We start from the raw sequence: 19,186 nt of genomic DNA on the forward strand, positions 1-19,186 counted from the left end.
ACAGCCTCTTAACTGGACTCCAAGCTTGGAGTCCTTGGTTCACCTAATTTTATTCACCTTTTTAAAACACAACTTTTCTTCTTTACTCTGGGTTTGCTTCCTCCCAATCATAAAATCATACCTGTTCTCTGAGAACAAGGACCTCATCCCCCTCATTGGCATCTTCCGCATTGCACAGGCGGAAGATATGAATTTTAGGAAATTGAGAAAATACGAGAATGCTTAAAAAAAAGGTTAAAGGAAATCGCTGATGGATTCCCACCCTCTATCTGCTTTAATATGTCTTATTCTAAGGGCACCTGGCTGGCTCAGTCAGTGGAGCGTGAGGCTCTTGATCTACACCCATGTTGGGCACAGAGATAACTTAAAAATAAAATCTTAAAAATATATATATATACCTTATTCTAATCTATTTTAATGCTTAGACACTTTTTAAAAACCATCTGGGTTCGCGCAACGTAAATAGCACGTGTCCTGTCTTTTATGCAACATTCTACCAAGTGCACTTCTCCGTGCCGTAAAAATGATTTCGTATCAGCACTGGGGGTGGCTCATCAGTGCGCTTTGGCCACTCAGAAGTCACCTTCTTGGCAAGGCCCCTGGGACCGCTCGGCCTAAATTCGCCCTCCAAACATATACTTTATTTCCGTCATGACAGTATCATATCTGAAAGTATCTCATTCCCTGGCCTGTTCCCTGATATATCATCTATCTGCTTGTTACGCTGTCCCCCGGGCACTTTAACTCCGGGGCCATCTGAACTAAGGCACGCGGGTCCCCAGCAGGCCGACATTGATGGAGTGCAAGTACATCTGTGAATAGAACAGACAGAAACCCTTCCCTTACAGAGCTTACACTCCAGTGAGGAAGGAATGAATGAACAAATGAACGAATGAAAACAAATGATCAAATTCAACTACCTCCTATTGTTGACATTTAGGTCAGTGCTCCTTACACTTTTCCCTGTAATACCTTTAATGGGTTGGAAGCAGGAAATTCCTTTAAATGCTCAGATCTTATCAATAAAATGAATGCAAAGCATGCGTCCTATGCAGGGCAACCAGCCCCTCCTGAGTTGCCTGGGACTTTTCTGGCATTAAGCACTGAGAGCCTGTGTCCCAGGAAAACCTTCAGCATCGGGCAGATTGTGACAGCTGGTCACCCTCCTTCTATACTGTACTGTATCCATGATTTGTTTAAAACAGCTTTATTGAAACACATACCACGGACCATAATACCTACCTATTTTAAACTGTACGATTCAGTGGGTTTTCGTACATTCACGGAAGTGTGCAATCACACCACCATCTAGTTCCAGAATATTTCGGCACCCCAAAAAGAAACTTCAAGTCCATTAGCAGTCATTCCTCATTTCCCCACCCACCTTCCCCCCCAGCCCCTGGCACCCAGCAAGCTACTTTCTGTCTCTACGTATGTGCTAATTCTGGACACTCCGTATAATGGAATCATAGGAGTGATTTTGTAGCTGACTTCTTGCATTTAACATCACGTTTTCAAGGCTCATTCATGCTGTAGCCTGCGACAGCATTTTCCTCTCTTTTATCACCAAATCATTTGCTCACAAACTGATAGGTCTATAGGTTCTTCCCCCTTTTAGGCTGTTAGGAGTAGCACTGCTACGAACATTCATATACAAGTTATTGTGTGGACATGGGGTTTCTGTTTCTCTTGAGTATAGACCTACGAGTTGAATTGCTGGGTCACAGGGTAACCCTGGTTAGCCGTTTGAGACCAGCCAAACTGTTTTCCAAAGTCACTGCACACTCTTACGTCACTGCCTTATCGTTAGAGGGAGCGTTCTCATTTCTCCACATCCTTGTCCAAAACTTGTCATCGTGTGCATTTTTCACTTCGGCCACTTTTGTGGTGTGAAGTGCGGCATTTGCTCCAACGTAAAACTTTCGTTCTAAACTACTTATCATCAAATAAAATCAATCCCCTGTGAATGCGTCTGAGGTCGATCACGTGGCTCGGAGGACCCCAACACACCTCCTGGACCCTGGGAGTACTGGGCACTGGCCTGATGTGTGCGAATTAAAGGTACTTTCAAAGTTTTGACATTGTAAACACTACTTTTTTTGTTTTGTTTTGAGAAAGAGCACAAAGGGGGGAGGAGCAGAGGGGGAGAGAGAGAGAGAGAGAGAGAGAGAGANGGGCACTGGCCTGATGTGTGCGAATTAAAGGTACTTTCAAAGTTTTGACATTGTAAACACTACATTTTTGTTTTGTTTTGAGAAAGAGCACAAAGCGGGGAGGAGCAGAGGGAGAGAGAGAGACAGAGAGAGAGAGAGAGAGAGCGAGAGAGAGAGAATCCCAAGCAGGCTTCACGTTCAGAGCAGAGCCCAATGCAAGCCTCAATCCCACGACGCTGGGATCATGACTTGAGCCAAAATCAAGAGTCAGATGCTCAACCAACTGAGCTACCCAGGTGCTGGAACACTTTTTGATAATGACAAAAAATTCGCTTTTTTAAAGTTTATTTAGTTATGTTTGAGAGAGAGTGAGCGAGCGGGGAAACAGCAGACAAAGAGGGATGGGGGGAGAATCCCAAGCAGGCTGCACACTCTCAGTGCAGAGCCAGATGCGGGGCTCGAACTCACAACCGTGAGATCATGACCTGAGCCGAAGTTGGACGCTTAACTGACTGAGCCACCCAGGCGCCCCAGGAGAGAGAGAATCTTAAGCAGACTCCACACNGAGGAGGGAGGAAGGGAGGGAGGGAGGGGAGAAAGAGAGAGGAGGAGAGAGGGAGAGAGTGTAAAGAAAGGAATTTGTTTGTTGCACCTTGAAGAACAGAGTCAGGGGCATTTGCATCAGAAACAAAGTCGAAATGGTATTCCAAGCATTCTAAGGGCACAGCGTGGGCAAAGGCACCCATGGGTGAAAATTCCCCAAGGGCAGGACCAGGGGAACCTGTGGTTTCATTGACCTTGGCTGAACCACCAGGATTTAGGGGAAGCGGGAGGGTGGAGGCGATGTCTGCCCTCTGCAAGGAGCTGCCTCCCTGTCTGTGGGCAGAGAGAAAGTCCTGGAATCCCGAAGAGGAAGTGCTAATGAGTGCCCTCACGGGGAGCCTCTCCTGTCGTTGAGGGGGGGAGCAGAAGTCATCCCAGGAAGCTGAGGGGGGCCAATGGGACAGCCTGGCTCAGGGCCAGGCCTTCAAGGCTCAACGATCTTCATGACTCCAATCAAAATGCCTTTGCCACCGCTGGGGAGACCTCAGGGCCTCTGACTCGGGGGTCAGCACTTCCTGCCCGGCACCCCCTGAGCAAAGAGGCTTCTCTGGACCTCAGGCTCCACCTTGGCCCCCTTCCCCTGGAAACTGGTGGTCACCAGGGTCCCAGAGCCAATAGGAGGTTCGAAGACGCCCCGGCAGTGGGTGCCCCGCTCCGGGCCAAAGAAATAATGACCTCTTGGGGTTTATGGGCATAGAGCTGGGCCCTGCCTGGCAAGGGAAGTGGACTAGCCAGCTGCAAACCCTGGAGGAGTTTATATTGCCAATCTGGGTCCCTCTACTCTTCCCCACCTCCTACCTCCCTCCTCTCCTTCACTTCCGCCCTCCCAGCCTGGGTAGCTTTCTTTCCAATGAACTTGATACATCACGCTCATTCTCTTTCAGGGCCTTTGCGTTTGCTGTTCCCCGCCTGCAATGCCTGGCCTGCAGATCTAGCATGGCTGCTATCATTAGGCAGGCCTCAGCTCCAACACCGCCCCCAAAGGAAACTGTGCGCGTCCTCCCCAGCTGGACGCATAACCAGCCCCTGACCGCCTCGTGACCTTGTCTAGTTTTTAGACTGCTGGCCCAGAATCCTACCCCTATTATCTCCTAGCTTGGGAGCTAGTTACCCCACCTCTCTGTGCCTCCATTTCCTTGCCTATGAAGTGGGGATCCTTGCAGCGCTTACATCATCATGCTGTTGGGAGGGGTAAATGAGAGGACACGGGGTCCGGCACTTAGTAGGGCTCCATAAAGAATAGCCACTATGACCCTCACCGTCTGTCCCCTCCAGCTCCCCTTGAGAGAAGGGACTGTGTCGGGTTGCCCAGGGCTGTACCCCCAGGGCCTGGAACAGTGCGCGGTACATAAAAGGCGCTCCGGAAATAGGTACTGATGTAACTGATCTGTTTCTTTCTCCTGGTGTTTTGCCCTTTTTCCTACACTGTCTTCCCAGTACAGCAGGCGAAGGGCCTCCCCAGACTGGAAGGGGAGGAAGAACGGAGCGGTGGTGAGGACAGAGACATCAGGGGCCCTGCAGAGGATAGCCAGAGTCCCGAGGGGGGACCTGCCAGAAGGACCGCAACCTTCAGTGTGTCCCCCAACTCGGCAGAATGGTTCTTGTACCCTCCGGCATAACGCGGAAGCAGAGAGAGATGTTGGCCACAGCAGGGCCATCCAAAGCAAAAGGGACAACAGCGTCACAGAGGTGACCTGTGTGGACAGATGACTGGAAAACCCATGGGCCCACCCAAGCCTTAGCTCTGGATGATTTCATCTCCCACCCTAATTCAGACAAAACCCATTGAGGACAAAGAAAGTTCTATTTGTTGACCCCGTGGGTGGTCACCTGGCAACGGACCTAGCGCCCAGTTAGAACAGTTACATTATTGTTGTTCACTGGCTGACCTTGGCGCCTCAGCTCTGGGGTCTTCGGTAAGGGGGAGGGAGTTTCACCGCTCTCCCAGGACGCTAGCACAGGTTTTAGTCGTGATAAAAGGCTCCCCAGGACTTGCGGTGCCTCCCACTGAATCCTTTCAAAGACTCTAAGAACGACTATGATCTCTGCTTTACAGTTAAAGGAAACGGAGGCACAAAGAGATGAGTAACCTGGTCTGAGGTTGAGTTAGCAGGTCTGACTGTACCCTGACCTGGTCTAACCCCAGGCGCACCCTGTCCTCCATGCAGACAGAGCAGACATGCAGAGAGCGTCCATGTGCCGGAAACCACAGATCTGGGTTGATGGGGTGGGGGTGGGGGTGCCACTGGACACAGCCTGGCCCAGGGCCGCCTTCCCAGGGCTGCAGATCCTTAATGGAAAGAGAAGCCCCGCCCCCAGCCCACTTCAGCCATCCGTACGGCTGGTGTCAGGAGGCCTGGGTCAAGTGCCAGTTCTGTCTCTGGCTCTCAGAGTAACCTTGGCAAGTCCCTCGCCTCCCGGGACCTCTGTTTTGGCGTCTGGCCCCAGTACGGATGAACCAGGGCTCCGGCTAAGTGAGCAGATCACGCCTTAGCTGGGCTCTGTCGCGCCCTCTGGTGGACAAATTGGTGCATGACTCCAGCACCTCTGAGATCCGGTCCCCTGACATCGCTCTCTATCGCATCACCCTGAATGCATGAAGGAGACATCCTCAAGTCTCATTTCCAGGATCCAGGAGGAGGAGGAAGGTCTGGAGGAGATCTGGGTTGGTGGGGACAATTCTCTGGTTTTGCCCTTCACTTGCTGTGTGGCTTTGTGCTCACCTTCCTCTCTCTAGGCTGTTTCCCTGTCTCTAAGAAGGGAATCCTAGGGGCACCTGGGTGGTGTAGTCAGTTAGGTGTCCTGGTTTCGGCTCAGGTCATGATCTCACTGGTTTCTTGAGTCTGAGCCCCGCATCCCGCTCTGCAGTGACAGTGCAGAGCCTGCTTTAGTTTTCTGTCTCCCTCTTCTCTGCCCCCCCTCCCCACCACTTGTGCTGTCTCTCTCTTAAAATGAATAAATAAATTAAAAAGAAAAAAAGGAATCCTGATCTGGGAGGCATAAGGTTTGCATGAGCCATGCACGCTTGGGCAACTCCCTGCCCTTCTCTGGTCCTTACTAGTTAATAGGACCAAACGGCCTCAGGACCCCTCTGGCTCTGACATTCAGAGGTCCAAGTGGAAACTATGTATTTACGGAAATTTAAGAAGAGGCGCAAGGGGCCCCAAGGAGAACTGCCTTGAGGGAAGGACTGAGTCCGAATTATCTCCCAGGGCTAAAAGGAGTCCACCTGGCATTGAATATATATTCAGGTTTTTTTTTTTATTTGACATAGTTTTTGAGAAAATACTCACTGCCAGACCCTACACTAGTCACTGTCCCCACAGTAACGTACAACACAGACACACAGTCTTTGCCCTTGAGGAAGAACTTACAGCCTAGCTGAGAGCACTGATTAGTAAGCAAACATTCACATTCTTGTCTGAACAAGTAACAAGAGGGATATGGACAAGTCTTAGCCACAGCACTGTTGGAAGGTAAGGCTTCAGAAGAGAGGTGATATATGAGTAGGCTTTTGAAGAATGGACAGGAGTGTCACAGACCCTTCATTCCTGTGAATTTAAACAGCTTTTTCTTGTCACATTGGCTTGTGCAAAGATACCGATCTTACTGCTAGTTTTGCTGTCTACAAAAAGGGGCTGCTCCACTGGGGGTCTGGGGCGAGAGCAGGCAACTAGTGACCGTGAGGAGTGGAGTGAGTTCCAGGCACAGCATAGGGTGCGGAGATGGCCTGAGGCCAAGAGTCAGAGATTTCACATTTCGATGCGGAGGAATGAAAATGGGCATGACAAATGGCTGTGTGGACACATGCTCTGCCCTTAAATTTGCCCTTGAAGCTCTTGGCTTCAAGTTTCTTCCTCTGCTCCAAGGCACAGACCAGCTCAAACTTTCCCAGGGCAAATGGCTTCACCCGAGTCTCTCCCGCCATGGAGTTTATCTTGTTGACCATGTTGATCATGCGGGATGCCTTTGGGTGGAGACAGGTCCCTGGTGCGCTAGAGCCATCTTAGCAATTCACATGAAGCAAAAGTTTCAATGGACTTAAACCAGTTGTTTGGACAGTCACTATTAAACATCAAGATTACCAAAATTTACATTCAAATACATTTTTTTATGATCGATTATGTTTTATTAAAATAAAGAGAATACTCAAAACTCTCCACTTCTGCATGATTTTACATTTTGCCATTATCGAGTCTCTTGAGGTCATTTACATCTACAGTGTCTGTCTCATGGAAACTCGACATCACAATGTGCTTCTGCACATCTCTTCCCGAAGCTGCGTTTGGTGACACCACTTTGGCAACTTGAAACTGGCCAAGGCGGGATGATCTACTAACCTGAGTCGGTAAATGCTGCACATCAGGGCTTGGTGTGCGGTTTTGACTTTCTAAAGAAAATGATGGACAAAATGTTAATAGTAGCACAGACTACATGAAGCGCTGAGACGTAGTCTAACTATAGTTCGTGTATCAGACTTAATGACAATAATTTATTGAGAAAAGACTTAGTGGACCGGAAGGGAGCCCCGCTGTAGATTTTGATGGAGTTGCAACCGTAGACTGACCAGAGACACGAGAGCTCCGCAACAATTAACAAAAGCATTCTGTGAAACGAATGGACTCTACGGAATTTACGGCCAAGAGTGCATGCCCCGTGTTATTTGTAAGCTGTGCGCTACATCGTTTATATCCGTGAAACTTACAATAAACATACGAACGTGTGTAATGCATACGTTTGGGTTTCCGAAGAACCAGTTGTCAAACATTTGCCAGCACACCGCTGGACAAATCCAAATCCAAGTTTAACGAAGTCCTTTTCAGAGCGCGTTTCTTCTTGGGGAAGCCCTTTTCACTATGGGAACTAATTTCAGGACAAAGAGAGGACCTCATGCTTCCGTTGTGGACACTCCCCCGACCTTGGAAGCTCTGTGCCTTTGGAGTCTGTCATTTTCTTTTCTTTTAATTTTTTTAAATAGTTTTATTTTTGAGACAGAGAGAGACAGAACATGAGCAGGGGAGGAGCAGAGAGAGAGGGAGACACAGAATCTGAAACAGGCTCCAGGCTCAGCACAGAACCCGACACAGGGCTCGAACCCACGAACCGCGAGATCATGACCTGAGCTGAAGACGGACGCTTAACCGACTGAGCCACCCAGGCGCCCCGGAGTCTGTCATTTTCAACAATGACAATAAAACCAACACACTCAGGGGCTTTATGATACTTTATTTACATTTTCCAACTCAAGAGCCTTAAATAAGGCCACTTGACGTCAAGTAACAGTAATTTCGTAACAGTACTATTCGCATTGAAACACAGCAGGAATTACCCTAAGTACGAATGTAAGGGAGGCAGGGCACGGAACTCTCCCCTGCAAACCTTCATCGCTCCCTCACCCTTCCCTTGCCTGCGCACAGCTTCCTGCTTCTTTCCTCTGGTGCAAACAGCAAGGAGGGTAAAGGCAGTTAACTTTATAGTCAACAAGTTCACCAGTTCAGGGACCAGCCCGAACCAGTTGTGCCAGTCCGTATCCCCCAACGGATCTGATTGGCCCGCTTGGGTCAGGTAGGCATTCCTGGACCAATCAGCCGTGGCCATGGGCGGGGTGGGGCGGAGTCACAGGAAAGCCGCCCTGGCCTCGAGGGTCAGCGCGGCCGACTCCGAGGGGCACGTCCGGGGAGACGGAGGGTGGGGCCAGGGCTGGGCCGGCGCTCCGAAGGTCGTGTATCAAAGGAGGTCACCGGTGAAGCCAGGCGGACGCCCAGGACTCCCCGGCAGGGCCGATTTCCTTTCACTCCCATCAGTGAGAGTCACGTGCACTATCCATTATCAGATTCAGTCGCCCCTGAAAACGCCTTAGTTACATACTTGATAGTTTTCGTCTGTAAAGAGGTGAAAAGGGCCTGTGGCGCGCGCTCGGACATCTTTTAAATTTTGAGATCGTAGTAGATGACAGTCATCTCTGTTTCTGGGGACTGGTGACCATCCTGGGGCTCCCAGGGTTGCCGTGGGTCCCCGTCGAGGTAAAGCTGCATCATAATCGTGTTTCTTTACTTCACATTAGGCCCCGAGCACCGCCCTCCTCTCCCCAGGGTGGGCCGCGGCCACTGGGTCCACAGGGCCTGGAAGCAGCTGACAGAGCAGGCTCCCCCTGCGCATGGCCTGGGTTGGAATCCCAGCTTCCTTACTAGCTGTGAAAGGTCAGGCAAGTGACAACTTTTCTGTGCCTCAGTTTCCTCACCTGTAAAATTGAAATGAATAACTGCCTACCACATATGGTTGTAAGGACTGAATGAGTTTGCATTTATTTATTTTTTTTTAATATTAAATGTTTGTTTTTGAGAGAGACATAGAGTGTGAGCAGAAGAGGAGCAGAGAGAGAGAGAGGGAGACACAGAATCCAGGCTCCAGGCTCCGAGCTGTCCGCACAGAGCCCCACACAGGGGGTCGAACCCACCAACCGTGAGCTCACGACCTCAGTCTAAATCAGACGCTTAACTGAGGGAACCACCCAGGCACTGCAAGAACTGAATGAGTTTGCATTTATAAACCGTGCCTAGCAAGTGGTAAATGTTCAAGGCTTTTTTTTTTTTAATTTTTAACGTTTTTTAATTTTATTTTTGAGAGACAGAGACAGAGCGGGAGCAGGGGAGGAGCGGAGAGAGAGAGGAGACACGGAATCCAAAGGAGGCTCCAGGCTCTGAGCCATCAGCACAGAGCCCAGGGCGGGGCTCAAACCCATGAACCGTGAGATCATGACCCGAGCTGAAGTCGGACACTTAACCAATTGAGCCCCCCAGGTGCCCCATTTCACCGTCTGAAATTCCTAATAATTTTTTTAACAAGGGACCCATATTTTCACTTTGCAGTGGGCCCGCCGATTATCTAACCAGTCAAAGGTCGCAGGGATGTGTGTGTATGTGTCTGGGTGTGCCTGTGAGGTCAGGTGCGGGTGAGTGAGTGTGTGTGTGTGTGTGTGTGTGTGTGTCATGCGCGTGCTTGCACGTGTGTGTCTAGGATGAGTCTTCCTCTGGACCAGGGAACCGGGATGCTGGTCTCTGTGGGCATTACCTACCCCACCCCCACCCAAGACACAGGGAAAAGCCTTTGCCCTCAGTTCCTCCCTGCACCCCCCAGCCTAACCTCACACCCCCACACCAGGACCCCTCCATCTCTGGAAATTCCCAGTGCCCCATCCCACCCCTAGCCCTGCCCCTGTGGGAAGTTAAGAAAAGTCACAAAATCACCAGTCCTGGGGAGAGGGCCGGGAGAGGAGAGGAAGGGGCACCTGTCTGGCCGGGCTCACCCTGCACCATCACCTCCACCAGGTGGCCTCTCTGCCCTCCCGAACCCCGAGGGTCAGGTAGGGGTCGGTCTCCCCACTTCCCAGACAAGGCTGTTCCCTGCACCTCCTAACTGGCGCTTCCTACGAGGAGAAGCTGAAACGGGTAGTCAGGAGTCCTGCTTCTGGTTCTGGCTCTGGCCCCACCCCATCCTGGGACTTTGGACAACCGGCCGCCCTTCTTGGGCCTCAGTTTCCCCATCTGTAAACCAAAGAGGTTGTCTGTTGTGACCCCTAAGCTCTGTTCAGGACTTGCACCCAACTGACTGTCAGTTACCCCCCTAGCCTGTGACAGCCCCTCCTGGCTCTGTGCAATGGGACCCCAGCCCTGGGCAAGCTCCAGACCCCCGCCCTGGTCTCTGACTCCAGACACAGTCTGACTCCTGGATCTGAGAATACCTGGTCCCCTTAGACCGATGGAGGAAATGTGGCCCTGACAGGGGACAACACTCACCAACCCAGCAGCAGAGCCCAGGCTCAAACTGAGTCTTCCCGCCAACCTCGCCCCAACCGCCAACCCCCTCCCCCACGCCTCCTGATGCTGTGCCCGCCATCACTGCCTCTGAACTACACGCAGGATTCCGTGCCTCTTAGGAAACATGGTACCCAGAGCACAGTCTCCACCAGCCCCCATCTCTCCTCCGGCCACAAATGAGAGAGGGTCTGAGGGCATCGACATCATGGTGTTCATCCCTCATTGTTCAGATGGGGAAACTGAGACCCGAATAGGCCCAACAGCTGCTCCAGATCACTTCCCTGGGTGGTACCAGGAGCTTCCTGACCCCAAATCTTGTGGTTCCCCCTCATTTCTCATCTCCTCAGTATTCTACACTCTGCTAAGCACCCAGAGGCCCTGGCATCTGAGGACTCTCTCCGGGGCCCCTCCCTCCAGTCCTGGGACCTGAGGTGTCTTCGGGGGTGGGGGCTGGTGCCAGCTCCCGGGGACAGAAGGGCAACCTGGGGTGGGGTTCTGCCTGCTGTTTGTCACAGCTGCCTGGACACCCCTCTCCACCCCCCCTCCACCCCTACCTCCACCNAGATCCAGCTGGCACTCTTCACAAGCAGGAGCCAGACCCCTTCTTGGCTTCCACTGTACAGCCCCCTCTTACTTGTTTCATCTCCTGGACTTCCACCGAAGAGTTTCAAGGTTCTCTGGGGTAAGCATGGCTCACTTGCCCTCCCCTCCCCCCCACCCCCACCCCTGTTTCACGTAGGCCTGGGGCTGGGGACTGAGTCTGGAGTTTTCTGTGGGGGGCTAGGTGGCGCCTTGTGCAGGGGGCAGAGAAATGCATAAGGCACAGCGCCTGCCCTCAGCAAGCGCCCCCTCTGGGCCTGACTATGCGGAGAACCCGAAGCTAATTCTAAGACACCTAGTCGGTCACTTTAAGTTCCCCATCTTCCCTCAATCTTATCACTCTGCCTTTCCCCTGAAGGTGCCACATCCACCCCCCAACCCTTCTGGGCTCTTCTCCTCCCCCTCCCTCTCCCACATTAGTTCTCTTGTCGCACCCTGTTTTACAGTCAGCAGCCTGGGAAACTGGATCCCAGGCCAAATGAGAGAGAAGGTAGGACAGGCTCTGCCCGGGGGTGGGAGTGGGGGTGGGGGGCGGTCACGCTATCATCTCTGGTGACCCATCCCTCCCGGATGTGGTTAGCCCTGCAGGTTCAACCCAATTTCAGAGATAGACAAACATCTTCTCCGGCATGTGGCACATAGGCTGGGCTAAGTGATCTCCAGCTTCTGGGTGGGAAGACCCAGGTCCAGAGAGGCAATGGTGGCTGGAGATCTGGGGTCACACAGCAGCTATGAGCCTGAGCCCTGCTTCAAGTGCCCTTAACTCAAAACTAACTGCCTCCTCCTGGTTCTTGGGGGTCTTCTGTCCTATGCGAGGGAGCTCTGGGCCAAGCAGCCTCTGACACTCCAGAGTCCAGGGGTCTCTTTTCTTGGGCTGCCTATTTTTTTTTAATTAAACAAAAAGTTTTATTTATCTTTTGAGAGAGAGAGAGAGAGAGCATAAGTAGGGGAGGGGCAGAGAGGGGGGGACAGAGGATCTGAAGCGGGCTGGCTCTGTGCTGACAGGCTGACAGCAGCGACCCGATATGGGGCTCGAATTCCTGAACTACAAGGTCATGGCCTGAGCCAAAGTCAGACGTTGGGTTCGCTATTCTTGAATTCCCTCCAAAATCCACCTTTCTTTTCCCGGGGTCCCCATGCCCTTCTCCCAGCATCCTCTGCCTCAGCTAAACCATTGGTTTAAGGGATGGGTTCTGGATAGTTCCGGTCCTGGTCATACGTCAGCCCCACCATGGGTACCCTGGCTCTGCCAGGGCGCTCGGGCGGAAACTGCCCCCAGAACATCCCCTTTTTGCAGAATCTAAGACAGCTCTGGACCTCGCTATGTGCCAGCCTCTACTCTAAGGCTTGGGGTGTTAGCTCACTGTACTTTGACGCAGTGACGGAGGTGCAGAGAGGGTACATCACCTGTCCACAAAGCTGGTGTGGTAAGGTGGGCCTTTGGCTCAGGAAACCCAGTTTCAGAGAGAGACTTTTAACCACGGTGTCAGGGACTTTGAGTCCCCTGATGGCCACCGTCTCTGTTTTCCAGACTCACAGGCAGCCCAGAACAATGACCCCGTGTCCCAGTTTTGCTTGCAACTAGATGTGGCCATGTGCCTACGTTCTGGCCAAGAGGGAGGCCATAAATGCCTCTACCAAGTCATGCCTTTAATTAGGTGAGGTGTGCCCTCCCCCCTCCCCTGCCTGTTGCCTGCAGGTGTGGGTGAGAGCCTGGCAGCCCTCCATAGCCTCCTAACTGACCGGTGTCCAGTCCAGCCTCCACACAACAGCCAGAGAACTCTTACCATGATCTGAGCCCTCGGTGGCTCCCCATGGCCTTTGGAAAAAAGGCCAGCCTCCTTGATGGTGTGCAAGGCCTTTTCCTGTCTGGGCCTAAACAATCTTCCTATCTTATAATTTGCCACTTCTTTTTTTTAATGTTTGCTTATTTTGAGAGAGAGAGAGTGCGTGTTTTTGCGCATGAGCCCGGGAGGGGCAGAGAGGGAGAGAGAGAGAGAATCCCAAGGGCCACTAGCACAGAGCCTGACACAGGGCTCAATCTCACGAACCGTGAGACTATGACCTGAGATGCCCAACAAACTGAGCCACCCAGGCGCCCCTCATTTGCCATGCTTATCCTCTGCCCTCATCCCAGATCAATCTCTAGGAACATCTCATCTTTCCTTGACTGTGTGTTCTTCCTCTGCCTTCCCATTTTCTCACTCCATACCTGGCAAACTCCTACATATCCTTTAAGATCCAGTCCAAAGGGTCCGTCCGGTGTGAAGCCTGACTCTCCTGGCAGAGTGAGTGGCTTCCCACTCCTGGCCTTCCGCGCTCCGTGTGCGGTCTGCATGTGGGATAATGATGGCCTTTCTGTGCTGTAGACATCCACCTCTCCCCTCTCTCTATAAGGGTGGGAACCAAGTTCAGGCCATCTGTTGGTTGTCAGTACCCAGCACGGGTCCAGGCACCAAGCCAGTAGCCGTCAAGTTCAAGAATGTGTGTGTGTGTGTGTGTGTTTGTGTGCATGTCCTGAGCTGGCTGGAAGCCCAAGCCAAGGAGACAGGGAGGACATCTAGAAATAGCCACATCTCTGGGTCCAGACCAGACTTGGTCCCCCGAGAAACTGACCCAGAGTCAGGGGGTTGGGGGCCCAGGATGGGTAGGTGGAGACAAAGGGGTATGACTCAGGCAGGGTGTGGCCCTACGGCTCTCTGGGGGGGAGATGGGCCCTGCCTGACTGTTAGTGGGCAGTTCTGGCACTCAGACCTCGGTGACCCTCTGTGACCAGTGAGTATTTCAGGCGAGAGCTGAGCGTCACCTGCTTCCTTGGCCCAGTAGCTTGTAGGTCAAAGGGGAGCCTGCCAGCCTAGCCCCGGAGAAGGTGACAGGTTTGGAGCAGAGACACTGGAAAAGTTTGTCCTCTCCTGGTTCTGGCCCCGCCCCACCCTCTTCCCCACTTGGAAGTACCCTCCCTGAACCACCAGCTGCCAAAGCTTGAAGGATTGAAGGGTTCATCTGGCCCAGCCCCTGGCATGGCATTGGGGACGCTGAAAGGAAGAGACTGGCCCAAGGTCAGAGAGCAAATCAGGGCAAAGACAGTCACAGGGGAAGGCAGCGCAGAACAGTGACAGGCCGTACGAGATCTCGGGCCAGGGTCCTGGGTCCAAATCCTGGCTCTCATCTGTAAACCGGGGCTGGGAACAAAAGTACCTACATCCCTGGGTTACTGGCAGACTCACAAGAGCTGCAAGGTTAAAAGCGGCTGAATCCAGTGCCCGCCCCTTCGTAAGCGCCGCACGGCTGTCGGCAATCATTTTCCGCACCCGCTTCACAGCACGGAAGGGTCCTCTGTCCCCCGCGATCTCATGTGCTCCCTCCTCCAACCCTGAAAGGTGGACATTACTATCCCCATCGCTCAGAAAAGGAAACAGCCGCAGAGAGATCGACTGGCCGAGCTCACACTGCTGGTACCACGTCTCCAAACTGCCAGTGGTCTTTCCGCCTCTTCCTCCTGGCCCCTGACAGCTCATACGGTGACACATCGAATGGAGAGAGTGACTGTGCACAAGCCAGTCCTCAGCTCCTGATGCCACCCTGGGCTGTTCTTACCCCTGCACTGAACAACCCCATCGCTCATCTGACATCACACTGCCGACCCTGGGCCCTTCCTCCTAATCTCTTCCTATTTCCCACCTCTAGGAGGGCAACTCTTTTACCCAAGTCCACCCAGTTCAAGTCCAAGTAGAAGGCTCCTTGAGTTTCCTATCTAGCGTCTGTGTTTACAACAGAGCCTGGAGATGCTGCCCCCCGGCCCCAACCCCAGCCAACCCCAAGATTCCAGGTCCCAGACTCCTGAGTCCAAGATCCATTCTCTGCCAGGGCTTGCCAAACAGCAGTCCTCACCTAAGGACACACAGGGGTCACCTGTCCACACCAGCTGGACTCGTCAGGTCTCCTGGAGCTGCGTGAATCTTTTCCAGAATCGTGAGCGAGCTTGTTCCTGAATGAAGTGTGCTCTAGGGAGTGATCATTGAATGTCTGTTTGCTGCCAGGTCACATGGGGTGAGAACCCGCCCCAGACCTTGGGGTGGCGTGAGGTGCTGTTTTATAGGCATTTGGCTTCCCTTTCTTATTATGCTTTACTCAATCTAATATCATTTGTAGTGTTGCAGAGGCAAAATTTCCATTGGATAGAGGAGCAGTGTGGGGAAGGAGCCAGGGGCAGTTCCAAGTCTGGGATCTGGTTTGATTATTTCCTAGGACTGGAGCTGTTCCTAAAGAGAGCTACTGTGGGGGCGCCTGGCTGGCTCAGTCGGTAGTACAGGGAACTCTCGATCTTGGGGTCACGAGTTCAAGCCCCCACGTTGGGGATCGAGCCTAGTTACAAAAGAATAATAACAATACATTAAAAAAATAATAAAGATGGGGCGCCTGGGTGGCTCAGTCGGTTAAGCGGCTGACTTCGGCTCAGGTCATGATCTCGCGGTTCGTGGGTTCGGGCCCCGCGTCGGGCTCTGTGCTGACAGCTCAGAGCCTGGAGCCTGCTTCAGATTCTGTGTCTCCCTCTCTCTTTCTACTCCCCCATTTGTGCTCTGTCTCTCTCTCTCAAAAATAAACATTAACAGAATAAAATAAAATAATAAAGAGCTGCAGTTGAGATTCTGGCTATACTTGTGTGTTCCAAAGGGCAGTTCTCACCTGGGAGTACTTGGAGTCCCAGCACCCACAGGAAATGGCCCAGTCCCATGGCCCTCAGGGATGGAGTGAAAAGGAGGATACACGGCTTTGGCAGGAGACAAGGTGAAATAGGAAAGGGGTGGGGGGGGGAGTGCGGGCAGAATTTTCAAACAGGGAACACTTCTCTTTGCTCTAGAGAGACTGCCCACATCACAGATCCATGCCAGGCCCTGTAGTAGGCTCTGTGGATGTGACGAGCCTGCTCCTGCAAGGCTTCTGGTGAAACAGGAGACCCACACTCTGAGTGGAGTGGACCACATAAAAGCAAGGTCAGAGCTTTTCTGAGGAAGAGGTGGCTTCCTGGAGGAGGGACAGCCACGCTGAAAAGTGAGCAGGAGTGACTAAGAGAGTAGCAGCTAGGGAGGAAGAGTACACGTAGGCAGACACAAAAGACATACGTGGCACCCCTTTGAGATGTATCAAGCAAGGGGAGTGGCTGGAGGGTTTGGAGAAGCAGGTGAAGGGGCCAGAGCCTGGGGCCTCCCTGGAAGGAGACTGAGAAGAGAAACAATGACTCTTTGTATTGCATTCCCAGCCTTATTGTCCCTTATCTCCCCAGAGTCCTCAGGAGGCGGGCTGGGTGGGATTGTGATGTGCTTTTCACAGATAAAGAAATACAGACCCAGAGGGATGGTGACTTGCCCAAGGTCACACAGCTGGTCTGTAAGTAAGCAGGATTGGAAGCCAAAGGAGTCTCACTCCAGAGCCCCCAAAACTAGAGAGGTAGAGAAGTTGACTCACTCACTCACTCACTCACTCGCTCACTCACTCAATCATTCATTCGATATTCATTCATTTATGCCTACTATCTGCCAGGCACTATTCTTGGAAAAGGATTTCAGTAATCAACCTAACTAATGAAACAGATGGGGCCAGGAGGAAGAGTCTGGGCTTTATTCTGCTAACAAGGAGGACGGCTGGCTTCCGGGAAAGCCGAGGTGACCGGCCCACCACCCTGAGATGCCCCCTCTCCTCTCTGGGCAGAGGGAGCCATTGTTCCCCTTCCAAGGAGCCTGGGCCACAGGCAGCGGTTTCTCAGAAGCAACCGGTGTTGAGGAAATCCCTATCTTTGGCCATCATTTGTTCTCTCAGACCCACAGTATCTAGAACTCTTGGGGAACGGGGAAGTGATTTCCTAGTGGCAGGAAGGACACTGCATTCCAGGCACTGAGCTNATGCATGAATTATTTAGAAAGAAAGGGAGAGATATGGAGACTTGTCTGCAGTCTCTGAAGGGACTCAGTGGCCTCAGTGAGGAGACAGATACACCTGGATCCTTTGCTGTCAGTTCAATGTCTCCAAGGGCCTTGGCTCGTTCATGTGCATCTCTGGGAAAAGTGCCCTGGGGAGAACCAGAAGGGTTCTCTCACTCACTGAGTACTCGTGTGTGTTCGGCTTCCATATGTTATCTCTTTTAATCTTCATGTCATCCCTGAGAGTAGATGGCCTTCCTCCATTTGGGAGGAAAGGAGACTCAGAAGGGGAAGGGACTGGCCCCTAGCCTCTTAACTAGTAAGTTGCAGGTTTGGGATTGAGAACCAGGCTTCTTTCCAAAGATGCCGCTTCTGAATACATCATGCACCAGGGGAAGCTATGTATGGAGGGTGTGGAGAGAAGGGTCACGAACTTGATTCCATGGCAGAGAGCCATATCACCATTACCATAAATAAAAATTCCCAGTGTCAGGTCCTGGGGGGNTTTCTATGACCCTGGGTCGGTAGAGGCTCCAGCTCAGCCCCTTTGGCCTCTAGCTCTGGCATTTGTCCCTGTGCCAGTAGCGCATCCCTTATTGGAGGCGCCCGGATGGCAGGGAGGGTCCAGGGAGCAGCTGAAGATGCCAGGAAGNTCCTCCCCCCACCCCCCTGCCCCGCCCCATGGCCCCACAGATCATCCGGTGCAGCTGGCCCCTCTCATTGGCTCTTTCCTGGTTACTCAGCTCTCCTCTTCTCCATCTTCTCAGCCTGTGGTTGCCGTGGAGACACAGAACAATGACATCACTATAGGGCGAGGGCTGCAGAGATGCTGCTCTTGGCAGGGACTGGTCCTGCTGCCTGCCAGATGTTGCATCCACAGCTGGACCTGCCAAGGGCAAGAGGGAGGGGCAGGAAAAGGGAAAGGGCTCACATTTCCTCCCCTCGCCCCTCGCTCCCCAGATGCAGGGAGTATCACAGGGCAGGGGGGAATGCAGGTAATCAGAGGGATGAGAAGCTGTACGTGTATTTGGGAGATGAAAACCCCGTGGAAAGTAGAGAGGCCGCGACTGAGCAGTCAACTGACTCAGGTCTGGGTGTGGCGGGGAGATGGGGGTATGGCAGCAGGGCTAATGGGCCCGGGCTTTGTTTCCACGCTGCTCAGCATTGGCAGGGCCCAAGAAAGGGGACAAAAGAACTTTCTGGAGTGTCCTCCTCAACCCATCCCGAAAATCTCTGCAGCTCCTTCCTCACAGCTGCAGCAGGTTCTGATCCTGCTCAGAAATGAGAAGATGGGGGATTAGAGAAGCCAAGCGATCTTTTTGNATCTTTTTGGGGGGGGGGCTGAGAATCCCACACTGTCAGAGGATAATAGTAACGGTAACAGCAGCGGACACGAACACATTAGTCCAACATGCTCAGCATTTTAAATGCACTATCGCGTTTGCTCCCCAGACATCTCTAGGGGGTAAAACACTGTCATCCCTTCCATTTTCAAGATGAAACTGAGATCCACAGCCACACGGCCGGTACCCACGGGAATCAGAACTGGCACACGGATCCACCTGCCCGCACCTGTTAGCCCAGCCCCGGCTCTCCACGGTCACATCGGAAGGACCATGTAGGGAGACAGCTCTGGCCCCTGGGTCTCTAGCCACTCAGTCCTTCAGAGAGGAGGTCCAGTGTCTAAAGGTTGTGACCTTGACTTAGAAACCACCCCACTGTCCTCCCTGCCCTCCCCTGCACCTGCTCCGGCAATGAGGTCAGCGGGGCTCTGTGCCCAGCCCTAAGGCCTTCTGGCAAGTGGACCTGTCCGAAAGGACCAAGAAGAGCTTGGGCAAGCGAGGGCTCTTCCTCCCTGGCTTCTCCCCAGAAAGTCAGAGGTAGGGGCAGATGCTGTCCAGTTCCACATGGAGAAACGGAGGCCCAGGAAGGAGAGGGTCTGCCACACTGCACATGTGCAGAGCCGCTGGGACCCCAGGGCCTCTGCTGTCTGAAGTTCAGCAGGCCCGACTTATGCAAGGGCTTCCTATCTGGCATTCGATTACCCCTCACTTCCTCTGGGAATGGGAAGCTCCCCGCCCCCCCCCCCCCCCCA

At 52.7% G+C, this 19,186-nt stretch overlaps 2 long non-coding RNA genes across 2 annotated transcripts; one reads left to right on the plus strand and one right to left on the minus strand.

Annotated features, from left to right (window-relative positions):
• Window positions 1–7,967: 7,967 nt before the first annotated feature.
• On the minus strand, window positions 7,968–13,514 carry LOC144231122 (uncharacterized). The gene is made up of 2 exons (XR_013334990.1): window positions 13,386–13,514; window positions 7,968–8,997 (listed from the first exon to the last, which is right to left on the minus strand). It is a non-coding gene; the product is annotated as an uncharacterized LOC144231122 (long non-coding RNA).
• Window positions 11,142–11,943, plus strand: LOC144231121 (uncharacterized). The gene is made up of 3 exons (XR_013334989.1): window positions 11,142–11,255; window positions 11,620–11,663; window positions 11,754–11,943. It is a non-coding gene; the product is annotated as an uncharacterized LOC144231121 (long non-coding RNA).
• Window positions 13,515–19,186: the final 5,672 nt, after the last annotated feature.

Source organism: Crocuta crocuta, unplaced genomic scaffold (genome assembly GCF_008692635.1).
Source record: "Crocuta crocuta isolate KB4526 unplaced genomic scaffold, BGI_CrCroc_1.0 scaffold214, whole genome shotgun sequence".
Lineage (NCBI taxonomy): Eukaryota > Metazoa > Chordata > Mammalia > Carnivora > Hyaenidae > Crocuta > Crocuta crocuta.